General features: G+C 45.6%; 1 protein-coding gene across 1 annotated transcript in view; it reads right to left on the bottom strand.

Moving 5' to 3' along the window:
* LOC130284860 (pejvakin-like) overlaps positions 1-22,240 on the bottom strand; it is a 66,474-nt gene extending 44,234 nt beyond the window's left edge. The window contains exon 1 of the mRNA XM_056535727.1: positions 22,104-22,240. The gene's annotated coding sequence lies outside the window, so the exon portion shown is untranslated. The remainder of the gene's footprint in view (positions 1-22,103) is intronic.
* Between the last annotated feature and the right edge of the window lie 1,153 nt (positions 22,241-23,393).

Genomic DNA, 23,393 nt, shown 5'->3' with positions numbered 1-23,393 from the left:
TCTCCTCACATTTTCAAAGGTCTCTTGTGCTGCTATGAAAATATGTGAAAATTCATTTTTGCATCCCAATTTTTTTTTTTGCAGCCTTATTGGATTATTTTTTTGCGCCAAATTTTACATCCCAGAAAATTCTGGGGGAAACATCTCACAAAATATTCCATGTTTACTAGTGCCCAGTGATAACTGTATAAATAAAAGATTTCTGAGCTTAACCCCTTAAGGACACAGCCCATTTTCACCTCTAGGACGCAGCCCTTTTTTGCACATCTGACCACTGTCACTTTAAACATTAATAACTCTGGAATGCTTTTACTTATCAATCTGATACCGAGATTGTTTTTTCGTGACATATTCTACTTTAACATAGTGGTAAATTTTTGTGGTAACTTGCATCCTTTCTTGGTGAAAAATCCCAAAATTTGATGAAAAAATTGAAAATTTTGCATTTTTCTAACTTTGAAGCTCTCTGTTTGTAAGGAAAATGGATATTCCAAATATATTTTTTTTTGGATTCACATATACAATATGTCTACTTTATATTTTCATCATAAAATTTATGAGTTTTTACTTTTGGAAGACACCAGAGGGCTTCAAAGTTCAGCAGCAATTTTACAATTTTTCACAAAATTTTCAAACTCGCTATTTTTCATGGACCAGTTCAGGTTTGAAGTGGATTTGAAGGGTCTTCATATTAGAAATACCCCATAAAAGACCCCATTATAAAAACTACACCCCCCAAAGTATTCAAAATGACATTCAGTAAGCGTTTTAACCCTTTAGGTGTTTCACAGGAAAAGCAGCAAAGTGAAGGAGAAAATTCAAAATCTTCATTTTTTACACTTGCATGTTCTTGTAGACCCAATTTTTGAATTTTTACAAGGGGTAAAAGGATAAAATTTATACTTGAATTTGTAGCCCAATTTCTCTCGAGTAAGGACATACCTCATATGTCTATGTAAATTGCTCGGCGGGCGCAGTAGAGGGCTCAGAAGCGAAGGAGCGACAAGGGGATTTTGGAGAGTACGTTTTTCTGAAATGGTTTTTTGGGGGCATGTTGCATTTAGGAAGCCCCTATGGTGCCAAAAAAAACAAAAAAACATGGCATACCATTTTGGAAACTAGACCCCTTGAGGAACGTAACAAGGAATTAAGTGAGCCTTAATACCCCACAGGTGTTTCATGACTTTTGCATATGAAGAAAAAAAAATTTTTTCACTAAAAAGTGTGTTTCCCCCCAAATTTCACATTTTTGCAAGGGTTAATAGCAGAAAATACCCCCCAAAATTTGTAACCCAATCTCTTCTGAGTATGGAGGTACCCCATAAGTTGACCTGAAGTGCATTACAGGCGAACTACAATGCTCAGAAGAGAAGGAGTCATATTTGGCTTTTTGAGAGCAAATTTTGCTCGGGGGGCATGTCGCATTTAGGAAGCCCCTATGGTGCCAGGACAGCAAAAAAAATGACATGGCATACCATTTTGGAAACTAGACTCCTTGAGGAACGTAACAAGGGATAAAGTGAACCTTAATACCCCACAGGTGTTTCACGACTTTTGCATATGTAAAAAAAAAAAAATTTTTTTTTTACCAAAAATGCTTGGTTTAGCAAAAATTTAACATTTTTAAAAAAGGTAAGAGCAGAAAATACCCCCCAAAATTTGAAGCCCAATTTCTCCCGATTCAGAAAACACCCAATATGGGGATGAAAAGTGCTCTGCTGGCGCACTACAGGTCTCAGAAGAGAAGGAGTCACATTTGGCTTTTTGGAAGCAAATTTTGCTCTGGGGGCATGCCGCATTTAGGAAGCACCTATGGTGCCAGGACAGAAAAAAAAAAAACACATGGCATACCATTTTGGAAACTAGACCCCTTGGGGAACGTAACAAGGGGTAAAGTGAACCTTAATACCCCACAGGTGTTTCACGACTTTTGCATATGTAAAAAAAAAAAAATTTTTTACACTAAAATGCTTGTTTTCCCCAAAATTTTACATTTTTACAAGGGATAATAGCAGAAAATACCCCCCAAAATTTGTAACCCCATCTCTTCTGAGTATGGAAATACCCAATAAGTGGATGTGAAGTGCACTGGGGGCGAACTACAATGCTCAGAAGAGAAGGAGCATCATTGAGCTTTTGGAGAGAGAATTTGGCCATGTGCATTTCCAAAGCCCCCCCGTGGTGCCAGAACAGTGGACCCCCCCACATGTGACCCCATTTTTAAAACTACACCCCTCACGGAAGGTAATAAGGGGTGCAGGGAGAATTTACACCCCACTGGCATTTGACGGATCTTTGGAACAGTGGGCTGTGCAAATTAAAAATTTTATTTTTCATTTTCACAGACCCCTGTTTCAAAGATCTGTCAGACACCTGTGGGGTGTAAATGCTCACTGTACCCCTTGTTACATTCCGTGAGGGGTGTAGTTTCCAAAATGGGGTCACATGTGGGTATTTATTGTTTTGCACTTATGTCAGAACTGCTGTAAAATCAGCCACCCCTGTGCAAATCACCAATTTAGACCTCAAATTTACATGGTGCACTCTCCCTTCTGAGCCTTGTTGTGCGCCCCCAGAACACTTTGCGCCCACATATGGGATATCTCCGTCCTCAGGAGAAATTGCGTTACAAATTTTGGAGGCTTTTTTTCTTTTACCGCTTGTGAAATTTTAAAGTATGGGGCAACACCAGTATGTTAGTGTACAAAAATGTTTTTTTTTTACACTAACATGCTGGTGTAGACCCCAACTTTACCTTTTCATAAGGGGTAAAAGGAGAAAAAGACCCCCAAAATTTGTTAGGCAATTTCTCCCGAGTACGGCGATACCCCATATGTGGCCCTAAACTGTTGCCTTGAAATACGCCAGGGCTCCGAAGTGAGAGAGCGCCATGTGCATTTTAGGCCTAAATTAGGGATTTGCATAGGGGTGGACATAGGGGTATTCTACACCAGTGATTCTCAAACAGGGTGCCTCCAGCTGTTGCTAAACTCCCAGCATGCTTGGACAGTCAATGGCTGTCCGGAAATGCTGGGAGTTTTTGTTTTGCAACAGCTGGGGGCTCCGTTTTGGAAACACTGCTGTAGGATACGTTTTTCATTTTTATTGTGGGGGAAGGGGTGGTGGTGGGGGGGGGCAGTGTACGTGTGTATATGTAGTGTTTTACTCTTTATTTTGTGTTAGTGTAGTGTTTTTAGGTTACATTCACACTGACGGCGGATTACACTGAGTCTCCCGCTAGGAGTTTGAGCTGCGGCTGCAGCTCAAACTTGAAGCAGGGAACTCACTGTAATCCGTCGCCAGTGTGAATGTAACCTGTACATTCACATGGGGAGGGGGGGGGGGATTTGGGGGGGGGGGGGGAACTACAACTCCCAGCATGCACTGACAGAACGTGCATGCTGGGAGTTGTAGTTTTGCAACAGCTGGAGGCACACTGGTTGGAAAATACTGAGTTAGGTAATAGAACCTATTACCTAACTCGGTATTTCCCAACCAGTGTGCCTCCAGCTGTTGCAGAACTACAACTCTCAGCATGTACTGATTGCCAAAGGGAATGCTGGGAGATGTAGTTATGCAACAGCTGGAGGCACGCAATTACAACTCCCAGTATGCCGAGACAGCCATTTGCTCTTCCTGAATGCTGGGAGTTGTAGTTTTGCAAGATTTAGAGGGGTTCAGGCTGGATATCACTGACAGTGGTCTCTAAACTGTAGCCCTCCAGATGTTGCAAAACTACAAATCTCAGCATGCTAAGACAGCAAACTGCTGTCTGGGCATGCTGGGAGTTGTAGTTTTGTAATATCTGGAGGGCTACAGTTTAGAGACCACTGTCAGTGATCTCCAGCCTGAACCCCTCTAAATCTTGCAAAACTACAACTCCCAGCATGCCAACACAGCAAACAGCTGTCAAGGCATGGTGGGAGTTGTAGTTTTGCAACATCTGGAGGGCGACAGTTTAGAGACCACTCTCTAAACTGTCGCCCTGCAGATGTTGCTAGGCAACAGACTCTGGACATACTTACCTCCACCGCCGCTGTAATCACAGCCGCCGCCGGGTAAGTGATCGCTGCCGCCGCTATTACACGGTTCCCCCCGCTGTGCCCGGACACCGATGGGTGGGCATAGCGGGGGGAACCGAACTTTAACCCCCCCGCCCCCAGTCTGCTATTGGTCGGCCGCTCCGCCGATCAATAGCAGGGATAGGAGGGGTGGCAACCCTGCCACCTCACTCCTATCTCTTCAAGGGGGATCGAGGGTGTCTTGGACACCCTCGATCCCCCTTATTTTATCGCGGCGCCACCGTTGATGGGCAGGGGGAGAGCGCTCCCCCTGCAAACACCGTAGATGCCGTGATCAGAACTGATCACGGCATCTATGGGGTTAATGCTGCCGGGACCGGCGCGATCGCGGCCCCGGCAGCTGCGGTGGGACTCCGGCTGTGATTGACAGCTGAGTCCCACCCGCGATCTCCTGCGCTGCCCGCGGCAGAGCAGGAGATCGCTTGGACGTATGCATACGTCCATTTGCGCGAACGTGTAATTCGCCTGGACGTATGCATACGTCCATTTGCGGGAAGGGGTTAAATGTGAGTGCAGGTGCAGTGACCAAGAAAAAAAAAATAAAAATATATATATATATATATTATATATATATTTTAATAAAATTTTTCAATAATAATTGTTTCTTTTTTTTTTTATAATTACTTAAATAACACCTTTTCCCCAAAAAACTAAGAAAAAAAACCCCAAAACAGTAAAACTACAACACAATTTCTGTGATTTTTAGTGTGAAATTTTTGATGTAAACTGGACTCTCACCCCTTTGAAAATATCATGTAAAGCAGAAAATATACATGGACACGCCCACTTTTACAAAACTGACGTGAACAGTGTAAACCGCGGCACAAAGCTCTTTGAAAATGTGTTCGATACCTTTTGCGCCAAAATCTTGGCACAAAATAGATTTTTTTGTGCTGCTAAATTCTTTGAGAATCTCCCCTCTGTGTACTTTATAAATATTTATGATTTTACTATTGTGCAGAGTTTTGTTCGGCGCAAACTGCTGCTCCAGCACTTCTAGCTATGTGAGCAGTGCCGTGGAGGTAGAGAAGGAGTGCACGGTAGAGCCAGGGGGGTGTTTCCATATTTGCGCAAAATTTATCAAAGGACGTGCACAACTTTTGTACATTTTTGAGCAAGAGTGTTAGACAAGAGGTGTAAAGGGGCAGATCTGTGTCTACAATAGACCCTAATGAGAAATCTCCCCCAATGATTCTATAAACTGGCGGTCGATAATGAGTATACAGTTTATATACATTTTTTACATTTTTTGTGTACAGTTCTTTTTTAAATATAATTTTTAATAGGAAAGAAATAAAAGAAATATTTGAAAAGGTTCCCAATCTCAGTTTTCGTTACTCAATAAAAGAGATTTACACCATTTTATGAACAATATCATTTCCGTTGTATGTATATAAAGTATACAAAAAAGAAGGTTGCAGCAGCAGCTCTCTTGGTCAAAAAATAGAGGCTCTTAGCGCACTTTTTGATCAAAACGTGTCCCCATCCACCACACGGAGGTGGCCTCTTGTCGGATGAGACCCTAACATGCCTAATCCACTCACCTCTGCTGGGCACATGGCCTCTGACATGCAGGATCCTTTTATATTATGCATGTTTTGTATATATATATATGCATTGTACCATGCGCACTATATCTCTGCACTTTTTATATCTTTTGTATATGTATGTATTGTATTGCATGCTCTATATATTCTTGCACTCTGCAGGCACTGCTCCTATCCATTTGGTTTTAGTATACATCATTCCTGCACACTAATCAATATTCATTTATACACTTCTATAAATGTATTTTTGTACAAAAATATTTTTCTCATTTTTGTATATGTTGCATGCACTATTTATTTGTTTTACCATTATGCATGTGATCACATCCTGGTCATTTTTTTTATGCTTTCATTTTCCCCCGGTTTATTATTATTATAATCATTATTACTATTATCTCTAATGTATTTGTATTATTTATAGCCATGTTATTGCCTTCACAGTCCACAGTCAGTTCTCCTACTTTATATTTTCGTTCTTTGTATTATTTAGCCCTGGGTCCGATGTTCAGCTTATTTTGTAAATCCCTCTATTAGCAGCGATCTGCGGTCATTTTGGGGAAGCTTGTCTTTCCTCCTAGAATTTTTTCGTGCACACATGCGCAGTATGAGTGACTGTGGCCATGTTTTCGTGGCCGCACACGCTTTATAATGTGAATGCACGTTGCGTGCTCCATCACACGAGTGCCGCGGTGTCCAACGTCACTTCCGACCCATCGGCAGGTGTGTTATTCCTTTTCTATTGGGTCACTATTATATAAATACCGTACATGTAGCCATTATTTGCTGCCAATATTTTTAACATATATTGATATATATTTATTTAATTCCATCTATTATGTACATTTCTAGAATCATGTTCTTTTATTAATAAAAAACATATTTTCATACATCGATTTGTACTTTATTTGGTGTCGGGGTTACAATGTGTTACGCTTTTGGCGTTTGTAGTTATATATTTAGAAGGGATAAGTTGCAATATATAGGGGAAAAAAAGAAACATGGGGGTTGGGGTGCAGGTGACTACTCCCAATGAAGCAGAGCTGTAGTGTTCTGATCAATCCGGGAGCTGTGTATTCTTCCCCCACCATCACTTTCCTCCTCCTCCTATTCTCAAAAATGAGGAATCCTCCTGCCAGACTACCCAAATCTGTAGATAACGTTGGACTTTTTGTAAGAATTGTATTAATATTTATATTTGTATATTATTATATATTATATTTATTTGTCTTCCATGTTATAAAGTGACGTTCCTTCCCACCCAATTACCCAGTCCTCCGTATAAAGTCACCGCGCCCCCCCCCCCCAAAAAAAACACCCTACACCCAGAGTTTTCTATACCTTTATTTAATAATAAAAAGCTTATTTCATCCTATAAAACAAATGGATGTAAATGTCCATGTCTACACCTGTCCTCAGAGCAGTGACATTCCGTATGACATCACACATGTGACTTCACAAATGGTGATAGCTGGAAAAAGAGGTGCAGAGCCCCAGAGGCCTTATTCTGAGGACTGCAATCTAGCGAGCACTAGTGTTTCTATATTGTTTCCTTGCGCTTTTTATTTTATTTTATCATGATTCGAGGGGACCACATCAGCAGGGATGAGGTCAATTTGGCCTGTAGCATGTGCTGGACAGTTACCATCCTCCTGGGTTCCCTCTTTACCACCGGCCCGAGTTTCTGGTTTGAAATCACCAGCAACCAACCGAGCCGGAATATCACCTCCAGCCACCTGCAAGGGCAGAACGATACCATCAGAGATCTGCCCAGCTTGAATACTACCAGCAGCGACATGAAGTGTCCCATCTGGACGAGGACCAGGATCAGAAAGATCACCCCTGTCCTGGTGAGTAATCAAACCTCTGCCAGCAGCGACATGAAGTGTCCCATCTGGACCAGGACCAGGATCAGAAAGATCACCCCTGTCCTGGGGAGTAATGACACCACTGCCAGCAACAACGCGATCAACTGGGATTCCATTACCAACAACCTGCAGAGCGGGGCGGCCATCATCAAAAACTATCTTGGCTGGATCAGCACTTATGGTGACATGATCATCTGCCTGCTATGCTATATTCCCATCAATAACAACCTGCTGGACCGGTTCATAGATGCTGTTGACGACCTGATCTCGTTTGCTACTATCATCAGTGACCTGCTGTCCTGGATAGACACCACCACTGACTTGATCTTCTGGATCCCCACCATCACCAGCAGCTCCCTGCTTGCCTGGATGAACCCAGTCAATGAGTTTGTGACCTGGATTACCACCAACAGCACTATAGAGCTTCTTTACGTGATCTGTAACCCCACCGCCATCAGCTGGATCGGCTTCTTCAGTGACAGGCTCACCTGGATCGCCATCACACTCCAGCTTCTGACGTGGGTTATGCCAAGGGGGATAGTGACCAGCATCACCGGACCGATGGACTATATTAACTCGGTCAGACAGTTCCTGGGACGGGTCACCGTTGCCATCCTAATTGTCAATATCCCCGAGATTAAAGGTGTCATTACCATCATCGCCAGTATACTATGGGCATTCACCACCAACCTGTATGTATGAACACTGGAAAAGATGAATAAACATTTTTATTAGACAAAAATTCCAATAGTTGTAATTATTGTTATAATAGACAAAGTAGGGAATTTATTATAAATCAGTGTTTTATATGTCAGTGAGAAACAGAAATATCTAGGAGTAAGGTGCCCCAAATGTATGAAGAGCCGCAGTTGAATATGGTTTCACATAACTACAACTCCCAGCATGCCCAGACAGCCAATAGCACTGCTCAGCCTCTGATTGGTGGAGCACTTTGTCGTACGGTAATAACTCAACTAAACCCTTCCCGCAGAATGCCTTATATAAACAGCGGATTGGGCAGGTCCTTCATGCATTCCGCCGTGCGATGCGAGGCATCGCATGGGTTAACTGGCAGAAGTCCCACTGTTACCAGCAGGAGACAACTTCTGCAAGCCCCCCCAGGACCATCTGTGGATGGTCCTAGTCAGCAATCACTGTGATTGGTCCCTGTGGAACAATCACAGTGTCTCAGCTGACTGGGGGGGTTAATGTTCATTTCCCTTGGTCTGCCCACAGCAGCACATACCTGGGACCAGGACCGGCGGCAGGCACAAGTGGAGGAGGCAGCTGTGGCATCAGACACAGCAGTGAAGATCGCTGTAATGGGATCTTCCCTGCTGCTTCTAGGAGTTTTAAAACTACAATTCCCAGCATGCCCAGACTGCCAAGGCATGCTGGGAGTTGTAGTTTGCCAACATCTGAAGGGCCAGATGTTACAGAACTACAACTCCCAGCATGCCTGGACTGTCTGGGCATGCTTGGAGTTGTAGTTTTGCAACAACTGGAGGCACACTGGTTGGGAAGCATTGTCTGTTTCCTAACTCAGTGTTTCCCAACCCGTGTGCCTCCAGCTGTTGCAAAACTATAACTCCCAGAAAGCACTGACAGATCATGCATGCTGGGAGTTGTAGTTGAGCAACAGCTGGAGGCCCACGGGTTGCGAAACACTGAGTTAAGTAACAAACTCAGTGTTTTGCAACCAGTGTGCCTCCAGCTGTTGCATAACTACAACCCCCAGCATGCACGGACAGCCAAAGGGCATGCTGGGAGTTGTAGTCTTGCCCACCCCCCCCATGTGAATGTACAGGGTACAGGGTACATTCACATGGGCGGGGGTTTACAGCAAGTTTCCTTGTTGTAAACCCCCGCCCTTGTTATGTGCCTTGAGGGGTGTAGATTTCAAAATAGTATGCCATGTGGGGGCTTTTCTGCTGTTCTGGCATAATAGGGGCTTCCTAAATGTGACATGCCCCCCAAAAACATTTCACTCTCCAAAATTCCATTGTTGCTCCTTCCCTTCTGAGCCCTCTACTGCGCCCTCCGAACACTTTACATACACATATGAGGTATTTCCTTACTCGAGAGAAATTGAGTTTCACATTTGGGGGGATTTCTCTCCTTTTACCCCTTGTTGAAATTCAAAAACTGGGTCTACAAGAACATGTTAGTGTAAAAAATTTAGATTTTGAATTTTTTCCTTCACTTTGCTGCTATTCCTGTGAAACACCTAAAGGGTAAACAAACATTTTGAATGTCATTTTGAATACTTTGAGGGGTGCAGTTTTTATAATGGGGTCCTTTGTGGGGTATTTCTAATATGAAGGACATTCAAATCCACTTCAAAACTGACATGGTCTCTGAAAAATTCCGATTTTGAAAATTTTGTGAAAAATTGGAAAATTGATGCTGAACTCTGAAGCCCTCTGATGTCTTCCAAAAGTAAAAACCATGTCAACGTTATGATGCCAACATAATATATTGTATATAATATAATAATATAAAGATATCTCCCGTATGATGCCAACAAAAAGTAGACATATTGTATATGTGAATGAATATATCATTTATTTGGGATGTCTATTTTCCTTACAAGCAGAGAACTTCAAAGTTAGAAAAATGCAAACTTTTCAAATTTTTCAAAAAATTTGGAAATTTTTCACCAAGAAATGATGCAAGTATCGACAAAAATTTACCACCAGGATAAAGTAGAATTTGTCACGAAAAAACTATCTCGGAATCAAATTCATAAGTCCAAGCATCTCAGAGTTATTAATGCTTAAAGTGACAGTGGTCAGATCCTTAACCCCTTAAGGACACATGACGTTCTCATACGTCTCCATTTCCGAGTCCTTAAGGACACATGACGTATGAGAACGTCATGTGTTTTACCGGCCCCCCGCAACCATCTGGAGCGGAGCCGGTGCCCGATGCCTGCTGAAATCGTTCAGCAGGCATCGGGGCATATCGCCCAGGGGGGTCATTATGCCCCCCCATGTCGGCGATTGCCGCAGATCGCTGGACAATTCAGTCCAGCAATCTGCGGCGGATTCCGGGTCAATCGGGTCTCCAGTGACCCGGAACTATTGGCTGATCGGGGCCGTCAGAGACGGCCCCGAACAGCCAGAGCCAGCAGGGGTGAGGTGGCACTGGTGCCACCTCACGATCGCCCTGATTCGTCGGCCGGATTACCGGCCGACCAATCAGGGCGCCTGCTGCGGGTGTCACTCCCGCAACCCGCTCCGCCCCTCTTTCGGAGGACGTGAGCGGGTGCGGGACGTGCACCCCGGGTGCTGGGGACCCCGATCCCCGGCGCCCCTGTTGGGATCGGGGCCCCAGGAGCAGCGGCGGCAGAGACGACGAGGGACTGACCTGTGCGGCGAGGATCGTTGGAGGTGAGTGACAGCCTCCTGCTGTTGCTTAGCAACAGCTCCCAGCATGCAAAAAGGGCATGCTGGGAGCTGTAGTTATGCAACAGCAGGAGGCAGACCACCACAACTTCCAGCATTCCCTTATGGGCATGCTGAGACTTGTAGTTTTGCAACAGCTGGAGGTACATTCTTTCTATGGAAAAGTGTACCTTCAGCTGTTGTGTAACTACAACTCCCAGCTTGCACAATCAGCTAAAGTGCATGCTGGGAGTTTTAGTGGTGCATCTGGTGGTTGCATAACTACAACTCCCAGCATGCCCGTTGGCTGTCGGTGATTGCTGAGAGTTGTAGTTTTGCAACAGCTGAAGGCACACTGAGTTAAGTAGCAAACCAGTGTGTCTCCAGCTGTTGCATAACTACAATCCCCAGCATCCCCAGCCAAAGTAGTATGCCTCCAGCTGTTGCATAACTACAAGACCCAGCATGTCCTTCCGCTGTCCGTACATGCTGGGGGTTGTAGCTTTTGCAACAGCTGAAGGCACACTGGTTGCAAAACACTGAGTTTGTTACCAAACTCGGTGTTTCACAACCAGTGTGCCTCCAGCTGTTGCAAAACTACAACTCCCAGCATGCACTGATAGACCGTACATGCTGGGAGTTGTAGTTTTGCAACAGCTGGATGTTCCCCCCCCCCCCCCAATGTGAATGTACAGGGTACACTCACATGGGCGGAGGATTACAGTAAGTATCCGGCTGCAAGTTTGAGGTGCGGCAAAATTTCTGCCGCAGCTCAAACTGCCAGCGAGAAACTACTGTGAACCCCCGCCCGTGCGACTCTACCCTAAAAACACTACACTAACACAAAATAAAATAAAAAGTAAAAAACACTACATATACACATACCCCTACACAGCCCCCCTCCCCTCCCCAATAAAAATGAAAAACGTCTGGTACGCCACTGTTTCCAAAACGGAGCCTCCAGCTGTTGCAAAACAACTACTCCCAGTATTGCCAGATAGCCGTTGACTGTCTAGGCATGCTGGGAGTTTTACAACAGCTGGAGGCACCCTGTTTGGGAATCACTGGCGTAGAATACCCCTATGTCCACCCCTATGCAAGTCCCTAATTTAGGCCTCAAATGCGCATGACGCTCTCACTTTGGAGCCCTGTCGTATTTCAAGGCAACAGTTTAGGGTCACATATGGGGTATCGCCGTACTCGGGAGAAATTGCCTAACAAATTTTGGGGGGTATTTTCTGCTATTACCCTTTTTAAAAATGTAAAATTTTTGGGAAAACAAGCATTTTAGGTAAAAAAAATATATATTTTTTTACATATGCAAAAGTCGTGAAACACCTGTAGGGTATTAAGGTTCAAACTACCCCTTGTTACGTTCCCCGAGGGGTCTAGTTTCCAAAATGGTATGCCATGTGTTTTTTTTTTTTGCTGTCCTGGCACCATAGGGGCTTCCTAAATGCGGCATGCCCCCAGAGCAAAAATTCGCTTTCAAAAAGCCAAATGTGACTCCTTCTCTTCTGAGACCTGTAGTGCGCCAGCAGAGCACTTTTCACCCCCATATGGGGTGTTTTCTGAATCGGGAGAAATTGGGCTTCAAATTTTGGGGGGTATTTTCTGCTATTACCCTTTTTAAAAATGTAAACATTTTGGGAAAACAAGCATTTTAGGTAAAAAAAAATTTTTTTTTTTTACATATGCAAAAGTCGTGAAACACCTGTAGGGCATTAAGGTTCACATTACCCCTTGTTACGTTCCCCGAGGGGTCTAGTTTCCAAAATGGTATGCCATGTGTTTTTTTTTTGCTGTTCTGGCACCATAGGGGCTTCCTAAATGCGGCATGCCCCCAGAGCAAAATTTCCTTCAAAAAAGCCAAATGTGACTCCTTCTCTTCTGAGACCTGTAGTGCGCCAGCAGAGCACTTTTCACCCCCATGCGAGGTGTTTTCTGTATCGGGAGAAATTGGGCTTCAAATTTTGGGGGGTATTTTCTGCTATTACCCTTTTTAAAAATGTAAAATTTTTGGGTAACCAAGCATTTTAGGTAAAAAATATATATATTTTTTTTACATATGCAAAAGTCGTGAATCACCTGTAGGGTATTAAGGTTCACTTTACCCCTTGTTACGTTCCCTGAGGGGTCTAGTTTCCAAAATGGTATGCCATGTGTTTTTTTTTTTTTGCTGTCCTGGCACCATAGGGGCTTCCTAAATGCGGCATGCCCCCCAAAAACCATTTGTCGCTCCTTCCCTTCTGAGCCCTCTACTGCGCCCGCCGAACAATTAACATAGACATATGAGGTATGTGCTTACTCGAGAGAAATTGGGTTTCAAATATAAGTAAAAATTTTCTCCTTTTTACCCCTTGCAAAAATTCAAAAATTGGGTCTACAAGAACATGCGAGTGTAAAAAATGAAGATTTTGAATTTTCTCCTTCACTTTGCTGCTATTCCTGTGAAACACCTAAAGGGTTAATACACTTACTGAATGTCATTTTGAATACTTTGGGGGGTGCAGTTTTTATAATGGGGTCTTTTATGGGGTATTTCTAATATGAAGACCCTTCAAATCCACTTCAAACCTGAACTGGTCCCTGAAAAATAGTGAGTTTGAAAATTTTGTGAAAAATCGGAAAATTGCTGCTGAACTTTGAAGCCCTCTGGTGTCTTCCAAAAGTAAAAACTCATCAATTTTATGATGCAAACATAAAGTAGACATATTGTATATGTGAACCCAAAAAATATATATTTTGAATATCCATTTTCCTTACAAGCAGAGAGCTTCAAAGTTAGAAAAATGCAAAATTTTCATTTTTTTCATCAAATTTTGGGATTTTTCACCAAGAAAGGATGCAAGTTACCATAAAATTTTACCACTAAGTTAAAGTAGAATATGTCACGAAAAAACAATCTCAGAATCAGAATGATAACTAAAAGCATTCCAGAGTTATTAATGTTTAAAATGACAGTGATCAGAATTGCAAAAAACGCTCTGGTCCTTAAGGTGTAAAATGGCCTGGTCCTTAAGGGGTTAAAGGGGTTCTCCGGTGCTTACACATCTTATCCCCTATCCAAAGGATAGGGGATAAGATGCCTGATCGTGGGAGTCCCGCCGCTGGGGACCCCCGGGATCTTGCACGCGGCACCCTGTTTGTAATCAGTCCCCGGAGCGTGTTCGCTCCGGGTCTGATTACGGACGACCACCGGGCCGGCGGCATGTGACGTCACGCCTCCGCCCCCGTGTGACGTCACGCTCCGTGCCTCAATGCAAGCCTACGGGAGGGGGCATTACAACTATCACGCCCCCTCCCATAGGCTTGCATTGAGGGGCGGAGCGTGATGTCACAATCTGGTAGTACCCCCAGATTAGCCACCCCAGTAGGCAGATAGTACCACCAGATTAGACCCCCCCAGAAGACAGGTAGTACCCCCAGATTAGAACCCCCAGTAGGCAGATAGTACCACCAGATTAGACCCCCCCCCAGAAGACAGGTAGTACCCCCAGATTAGAACCCCCAAAGTGGACAGGTAGGGACAGATTAACTCTCCCCCCCCCCCACAGTAGGCAGGTAGTACCCCCAGATTAACCCCCACATAGGCAGGTAGTCCCCCCAGATTAACTCCCAGTGGGCAGTTAGTACCCCCAGATTAGACCCCCCCAGTAGGTAGGTAGTCCCCCCAGATTAACTCCCCAGTGGGCAGTTATTACCCCCAGATTAGACCCCCCCAGTGGGCAGTTAGTACCCCCAGATTAGACCCCCAGTAGGTAGGTAGTACCCCCAGATTAGACCCCCCCAGTAGACAGGTAGTACCCCCGGATTAGACCCCCCAGTAGACAGGTAGTACCACCAGATTAGACCCCCCCCAGTAGACAGGTAGTACACTCAGATTAGACCCCCCCAGTACACAGGTAGTACCCCCAGATTAGAACCCCCAAAGTGGACAGGTAGGGACAGATTAACTCTCCCCCCCCCACAGTAGGCAGGTAGTACCCCCAGATTAACCCCCACATAGGCAGGTAGTCCCCCCAGATTAACTCCCAGTGGGCAGTTAGTACCCCCAGATTAGACCCCCCCCCAGTAGGTAGGTAGTCCCCCCAGATTAACTCCCCAGTGGGCAGTTATTACCCCCAGATTAGACCCCCCCCAGTGGGCAGTTAGTACCCCCAGATTAGACCCCCAGTAGGTAGGTAGTACCCCCAGATTAGACCCCCCCAGTAGACAGGTAGTACCCCCGGATTAGACCCCCCAGTAGACAGGTAGTACCACCAGATTAGACCCCCCCCAGTAGACAGGTAGTACACTTAGATTAGACCCCCCCAGTACACAGGTAGTACCCCCAGATTAGACCCCCGAGTACACAGGTATTACCCCCAGATTAGACCCCCCAGTAGGTAGATTGTACACCCAGATTAGACCCCCCCCAGTAGTCAGCTAGTACCCCCAGATTTGACAACCCCCACCCCCGGCAGGTACCTTTTTAGTTGCCGGGGATTCAGGGCAGCACCTTCCCCAGATAAGAGCAAGCACAGCTACGCGCCTAATGACGCTCGGTCACGTCACACTCTCAGAATACCTAGGGCCGGCGTCAGAACGTAGGCCCTTAAGTTCTGGGAGCGTGACGTGACCGAGCGTCATTACGCGCATAGCTGTGCTTGCTCTTTTCCAGCCTGGCCCACAGGGTAAGCGGCTGAAATGAGATATTTCCTGGTTGCCAAATAGGCCAGTCCGGCCCGTGTTACTGTACAGGGCAGGAGGACGGCCCAGCCTGCGGCCCTGACAGGTATTATAAAGATATGCAGGTTCATGAACTATTTCTCCCGTTTCTATCTTCCGTCACAAAATAACAGCCGTTATTAATAAGGGGCTATAACGGGTTAAAACGGCTATTAGAAAAATCCCATAGACTATGATGGGATTTTCTAACGGCAGTATAGGATTTTGGAACTGACGTTTTCAGCTGATTTTCAGACGGAACTTCGTACGGATGTTTAAAAACGGAGAATTTTGTAGTGTGAAAGAAGTCTAACAAACACAATGATATATATAAATGAATATCAATTAGATATCATTAGTAAGAAAGCATTACAAGCTTATTAGTTAATTGACTATAGTAGAACAATACACGTGAGTAAGAAGTAACTTGTTACAATACAACAAAAGCTACTTTGGTTAGGATATCATATACAGACTCTATCTAGAGCAGTGATTCCCAACTGGGGTGCCGCGGGATTTTGCTGGCAAATATATATTTTTTAATTCACCGGCCCGGCTTGTGCGTCTGTATTTTATGGCGCCGCAGGGGGGAAGGGAAGTATGTGTGGGCTATGCTGTGCGTGCACACACCGCATCCCCCTGCATCCCTCTCACCCTGCTGCCCAGTGAAATAGTGCACTGACGGTGCTCTACCTGCTTACCGTGCCGGTATAGTGACCCGTGCCCCAGCGTCCCCCTCCCCTCCAGCGGCCCAGTGAGTGAGTGCCCTGTCGAAGCCCTGAGTCGGTGCCCTGCCGGAGAGGGGAGGAAGGTGGAAGCTGCACCTGATTAGTGTAGTGCCAGTGTAGTGAAGAAAAATGGCTTAAGGGACTGTACGCTTTCCTACCCTAAGTTAGCCACCCTGTCTGTTGATATAAGCCACTACGGTGGTGTTGTCTGACTGGACTCTTATTGCTTTCCCTAAGATATGGGGAGCAAAGTGGAGGAGCGCTAGACGAACTGCTCTTAGTTCTCTTATGTTGGATGAGAGTAGCCTTTCCTGAGGAGTCCAGGTACCCTGAACCGTATGGTCGTCCAGATGGGCTCCCCACCCTAGAAGGGAGGCGTCTGTGGTCAGGGTGATCCAGAGAGGTTGAGTCAAGGACTTCCCATCTGTCAGGTTCGTCCACCATCTGAGAGAGGCACGGACTTCGGATGACAGGGTGCACTTTTTGTCCAAACCACGGGGGTTGCGATTCCAGACAGTCAAGACCTGATCTTGGAGAGGATGGAGGTGCCACAGGGCCCAGGGGACTGCTTCTGCAGATGCTGACATGAGGCCCAACATCTTCATCAGAGTTCTGATGGGCAATCTGCGAGGTGCCGACAAAAACTCTGCGGCTCATATGACGCACTCTCTCCTTTCTGGGGTGAGAGACATCGTCATCTAAGAGGAGTCTAGAACAAACCCGAGGAACCTTCTTGAGGTAGACGGATCGATCTCGGACTTCTCCCAATTTATGAGCCACCCCAGGCGTTGGAGAAAATCTAGGGTCAGTTGAAGATGAGCTTAAAGAATGTCTAGTGTAGCGGCTTTTAAAAGCCAGTCGTCTACATAAGGAACGATCTCTAGGCCTTTTAGTCTTAGAGCAGAGACCACTGGAGCCCCCACCTTTGTGAAGGTGTGGGGAGCGGAGGTGATGCCGAACGGTAGAACAGCAAATTGGAAATGCCTTACCATACCTTTTATGGTGACGGCAATTCTTAAGAACTTCCTGTAGGCAGGAAATATAGGAACATCAAGGTATGCATCCTTCAAGTCTATAGTGACCATGAGATCTTGCGGGTTCAGGATACTGACCACCGAACGAATGGTTTCCATTCTGAACCATCTTTTCCTTATGAATCGGTTTAAGTAGCGCAGGTCTATTATAATGCGCCAGTCGCCATTTGGTTTGGGAACCATGAATATCGGGGAGTATACGCCAAACCCTCTATGATCTGGGGGAACTTCTTCCAGAGCTTGCTTTTCCAAGTCCTCGAGAACTGAACTTTCTATGATGAAGTAACACCGTTGAAACAAACTTCCTTAGGGGCTTGGAGATAAACTCTATCCTGTACCCCGACTGAATAACTTTCAGAACCCAAGGATCCTGGATTTCTTGCCTCCAGGTAGTAAGGAATAAACTTAAACGTCCTCCTACTGGAGGAGGATGGGCAGATAGATTCTCTGCAAAAAACTCTAGAGGGGAAGGGAGAGGGAAAACGTTGGTGGATGTCAGTGGAGAGTCATAGATCGGCCTTACGGTCTTTACCGCGGCCGCGACCTCCACCACGTTTCTGGGAGGACTGTCGTCCCTGGGATCTAGAAGGGCCCTAGGACTTCCCCCCTCTGGCTCTACCCTTACCCCGAAAGGGCTGAACAGGAAGGCATTTGCCCTTTTTATCAGCATAACCTTCCATTATGCGATCCAGTTCAGACCCAAATAGCCAAGTAGGCTAGAAGGGCATCCCACACAAGTTGAACTTGGAGGTGTTGTCCGCCACCCAAGAGCACAACCATAAGGGACGTCTGCTAGCGGAAGCGAGTGCCATAGATTTGGCAGCAAGCTTGAGGTGTTGCTGGGAGGCCTCGCAGAGGAAGTCTATACCAAGGAGGAGTGTCTTAAAGCTGTCCAAGATGTCTTCTCTAGGGACATGGTTGTCAATCTCGGTCTGTATGCGCTCCACGCGCTCCTTCACAAAGTCAGACACTTCTCCCAAGGCAATTGCTACAGAGGCAGACGCTGACGCTGCTGAATATGTGCGTCTGAGAACGGAATCCACCTTCCTATCAATCGGGTCCTGGAGATTACTTCCATCATCCGCGGGAACCAAGACTCTCTTGGACAATTTATTCACTGCCATATCGACCTTAGGAGGTGGCATCCAGGAATCAGATTCCGTGTCCGAGAGAGGGTACATCAACTTGAAGGTGCGAGTGACAAGCACAGGCTTATCTGGGTACTTCCACTCAGCCTTCATCAGTATTTTACGTGCATCATTTACCTTGAAAACCCAAGGTTCTCTAGAGGTGGATGCAGAGGCTTCCCCTTGGTCAACATCCTGATCCCTTGAACGGATGGACCTAAGTAATCTTTGCGTCTTTTCCGCAGGGAAAAGAGGCAGAGAAATGTTCACCTCAACAGGCTGTTCAGACTGCACAGATGATCTATGGTCCAATACGTCCACCGACATAACGGATTCTTCCGCCACCGAAGGAGGAGCGGATTCAGTTCTAGCTCTTTTGGGAGCAAGAGCACTCTTTATTTCAGAGATGGAATTTCCCATAAACTCCTTCATCCAGATGAACATGTCCTGGACAGTAGGCTCAGCCGGATTAGCAGGTGGACGGCAACTGGGACACCTGTTATATTCATAAGAGTCCGAAGAGGAGTGCAGCAGTCGGCACAAACTAAATGGCATTTTTTGGCGCTGGATTTGCGACCACCAGAGTGTGGGTCACTAGAAGGAGGAGTAGACATGACTCTGGAAAAAGAATAAAATAAGTTAGGGATAATAATAAAAGAAATATTATCGCCCTAGCGCCAAAACAGAGGGGGAGAGATACCTATAATGCAGATAGGCAGCTCTAACTACTAAAGCTAGGCTATGTAAAAGGTCTAGCTATGATGGCAGCAAGAGACCGAATGAAGGTCTCAGCTGCCTTATATGGGAAGAGCCCCAGGAAGCCCCGCCCCCTCCAAATAAAAAAACAGCCTGCAATAGGCTGAAAACAACAGAAGAAAATTTTGTTATAAATTATCCTCTGAGCTCTTCCCAAACTAGGAAGAGGCTCACCGGCGCATTTGCACTTGAATATGTGACTTAGAAGCAGCGCAAAGTGCTGAAGAAAAGCGAGGCCGGGACCGGAAGTCGTCAGATGACGTACTTCTGTCCCGCGGCCCCGCACTAGGAATGGAGACGCGGAGGAGACGGGCGCGCGGCGGAACATGTGGGATGCCGGACAGGTAAGAAAATACCTGCGACGGCCTCCTTTAATGCTGGGAGGGATCACAGGATCCCTCCAGCAAGAAAAACAGTGTTGCTTTAGAGATGAACCGGGCCGGAGACCCTGGACAAAAAAAAAGGCCGGGTAGCAGAATCCGCCGCCCGGCAGAAAAAAGGCGGGGGGCAGGAAAAAAGGGTACTGCACCCCAAAATATCTCCCCCAAAAAATATAGGGGAGACTTCCAGGCAGGCTCAAAATAGAGCCTGCACCGTCCTGCTGTCCTTACACAGGACAGAAAAAAAGCAGTATGGCCTAGGGGAGGAGGCCTTTTATGCGGGGGGGGGGGCTAATTAATTTAATTGCTTGGGCGGAAGAAAAAATTCCACCGTCCTGCCAGCTTCAATGGGGCAGAACACCCCACTTGTGCTGCTGGTTAGGACGTAAGGGAAGTCGCTATTTTTGGCACAAACCAGGTATTTTGCAACTTTTTCACACCAAAGCACTGGCATAGGGATTTGATAACTTCCCCCCTTTCTATGTTTCAAAATAATACATAGCCTTTTGTATAGCGTTCAACCGTTTTACTGCTACAGACCAGTGTGTCTGTATTGGGGACCTAATACATTACTACAGTGTATAAAAAAAATGGTGGCAGTGTATATCTGGGGTGTCTGGGCTGAGTTGGGGTGAGATTTATGCTCTACTCAATATTAAATGAGTAGATATTTAACCACTGATTCTAAGGGCTCGTCCACACTGTGGACATTCCGCCGGAAGAATTCCGCTTGCGGCAGAGTCCCATTGTTTTCAAGTATGTCCGCTCAAAGAATGAACATGTTCATTCTTTGGCCAGAATTCCGCCAGAATGCATAGCCGTCTTAGATGGCGCACATTCGCACGGTCCGCAAACCTGCTTCAAATGGACATTCCGCCGGATCTCTGCAGTGTCAACCAGCCATAAAGGAAACAGATTCACACTGCCCACTCCTTCAAGGACCATAAAACATCGATGTGGGGGGGGGGGGGGGGGGGGGGGTTGGTTCAGGTCCACCTCTGATGGTTTTGATGCTTTAAAAACATGACAAAAACAAAGCTGTTATTAAAACTACATGTACTGGACATAACATGGTAGATACAGCACAAACATGTTGCACACCTAAAACTCTAAACATAACATCTAAGTTTAAATGTAGAGTATAATGTATCATATAGACATCAATAACCAGGAGAAACAATAACTCTGTTTCCCCCATCAGAGTGCCTGCAGCTGTTGCAAAACTACAGCTCCCAGCCTTTGGCTGTCCGGGCTTGCTAGAAGTTGTTTGTTTTGCAACAGCTGGAGGTTCCCTGGCTGGGAAACACTGCTCTAAAGTATATACAGCATAGAGATTTGCACAGGACACTCAATGTAATAAAAATAGCATGCACCGTGTTCACACTGATTTAGCTGTGGAATTTGTATGCTTTCAATCCCGGACCACATCCCACATGCCATAGTTTGCAAATCCGGGTGAGGGAAAAAATTACATATCACTTATTGACACCGTTTCCAAGCAAAAACTACATTGGGCAGCCAGGATGTGAAATAGCCTCATTGTATGGCGCAACAGAGTGAAATACATGGCAGAAATACGCTTTTTGCAACAGATTTTAAACAGTAACGTATGCTGTGTGAGCATACCCTAACAGAAAAACTCACCATATTGCTCATGGAAGCCAATCAAAGTTCAACAGAGTTTCTATGTCTTAAAGGGGTACTCCGGTGAAAAACAATTATTATTTTTTTTTATTCAACTGGTGCCAGAACATTAAACAGATTTGTAAATTACTTCTATTTAAAAATCTTAATCCTTCCAGTACTTATCTGCTGCTGTATGCTCCAGAGGAAGTTCTTTTCTTTTTGAATCCCTTTCTGTCTGACCACAGTGCTCTCTGCTGACACCTCTGTCTGTCTCAGGAACTGTCAAGAGCAGGAGAGGTTTGCTATGGGGATTTGCTCCTGCTCTTCACAGTTCCTGAGACAGACAGAGGTGTCAGCAGAGAGCACTGTGGACAGACAGAAAGGAAATTCAAAAAGAAAATAAATTCCAGTGGAGCATACAGCAGCTGATAAGTACTGGAAGAACTAAGATTTTGAAATAGAAGTAATTAAAACATTTGTTAAAAGCGGTATTCCAGGAAAAAACTTTTTTTTATATATCAACTGGCTCCAGAAAGTTAAACAGATTAGTAAATTACTTCTATTAAAAAATCTTAATCCGGGGGGCGTGGCCTGAGGCAGATGGAGTGAGACGTGTGGTGCAGAGCTCCATCTCCACACAGCTCTTTAGAGCGGTTATATGGCCCTGAATTAATGTAAAAACCACCTGAAAGTGCCCCTGTGTGTTTATTAACAGTCTGGGAGCTCACAACCTGACTCCCAGACAATTCTGACAAGTAGAACCGGAGAACAAGATTGCAGCACTGAGGCCACAGTGAGAGCTCTCCCTACAGCTCAGGAGAACGGCGGGAAGATAAGAGAAAGGCGCCAAACCCGCACATACCTCTGGCTCCTGAGCTCCTACCTAGTGGTGAACACTGCCGGTGACCTCCAGGAATCCTCTGCACTGTGAGACCAGAGAAGTGTCGCTCTACAAGTGCAGCACCAGCCCATGTGAGCAGAGCCTGCTACCCCACACTGAGGCTCTCCTTCACCAGCCCTCTGCTCTGATCGCAGCTTCACCTCCCCAGCCTCATCACACAACGGGACTACATTTACAGTCTCTCTGTGACTAAGGGGGTGTCTGCAAAGGAAAAAGCAAACCTCAGGGAAGTGTCTTATGATTTGTTCAGCTCCCCCTGCTCCACCAACCAACTGGGAGTAACCATTACTGAGCTCTGGAAACTAGAGTGAGTCCTGAAAGTGATAACAGAACTCACTGACAAAATACTTCATCTCACATAGCCCTGACAAAATGATCTGACACCCCCAAGAAGGTGAGGTGTACTGAAGCCATTTGCAGCCTCACATATGCTCTCTACATGGTACTACACACAGGGGTTATCTACATACCTGTTCATCCTGAATTAAAGCTGTAGAGAAAGGGATATCCCAGCTAATTGACCTGACTTGGAAACTTAAACCTTTTTCTTGCTGTACTACCAATTTGTTGTAAAGAGGACTATAACTTGCTTAAAGCATAGACTGTTCCTGATTTAGTTTCAGTTCTTATCCTTCTGATAAAGTCTCTAAGCTACTATTACAAACAAAGTGGACTTTGGTGACACCTACTGGTGAAACTGAGAACTGCAGTCTTTTCAATTTCATATTGTGCTTTTACTGAAGCCCATTATACCAATACATCTCATACAATACATGGGTCTAGTTCCATGGGAGGCCCGAGAAGATCGCAACGCAAAGTGAAATCTACAAAAGCGTTTCAGGAATTTGAACTTACCCTCCACAATTGACGCCTCACAGCAACTAAAGTAAAAAATCAGTCAAAATTGCAAGCTACTAGTACGCCTTGCTCACTCATTGGTGCACAGCAACTTAAATCTAGTGTAACCCCTCATAAACACAAAACCGCAACAACACGGCAGAGAGGTTTAACCCCTTAAGGACGCAGGACGTACTCAAACGGCCCCTTTTCCGAGTCCTTAAGGACTCAGGACGTTTGAGTACGTCCTGTCATATCCCGGCCCCCCACCGCTAGCCGGAGGGGCGCCGGAGCCGGATGCCTGCTGAAATCGTTCAGCAGGCATCCCGGCATATCGCCTAGGGGGGTCATGATGACCCCCCATGTCGGCGATCGCAGCGCATCGCTCGCCAATTCAGACGAGCGATGCGCTGC

Source organism: Hyla sarda, chromosome 8 (genome assembly GCF_029499605.1).
Source record: "Hyla sarda isolate aHylSar1 chromosome 8, aHylSar1.hap1, whole genome shotgun sequence".
In the NCBI taxonomy this organism is placed as follows: domain Eukaryota; kingdom Metazoa; phylum Chordata; class Amphibia; order Anura; family Hylidae; genus Hyla; species Hyla sarda.
This window is presented reverse-complemented; position numbering and strand designations above follow the sequence as displayed.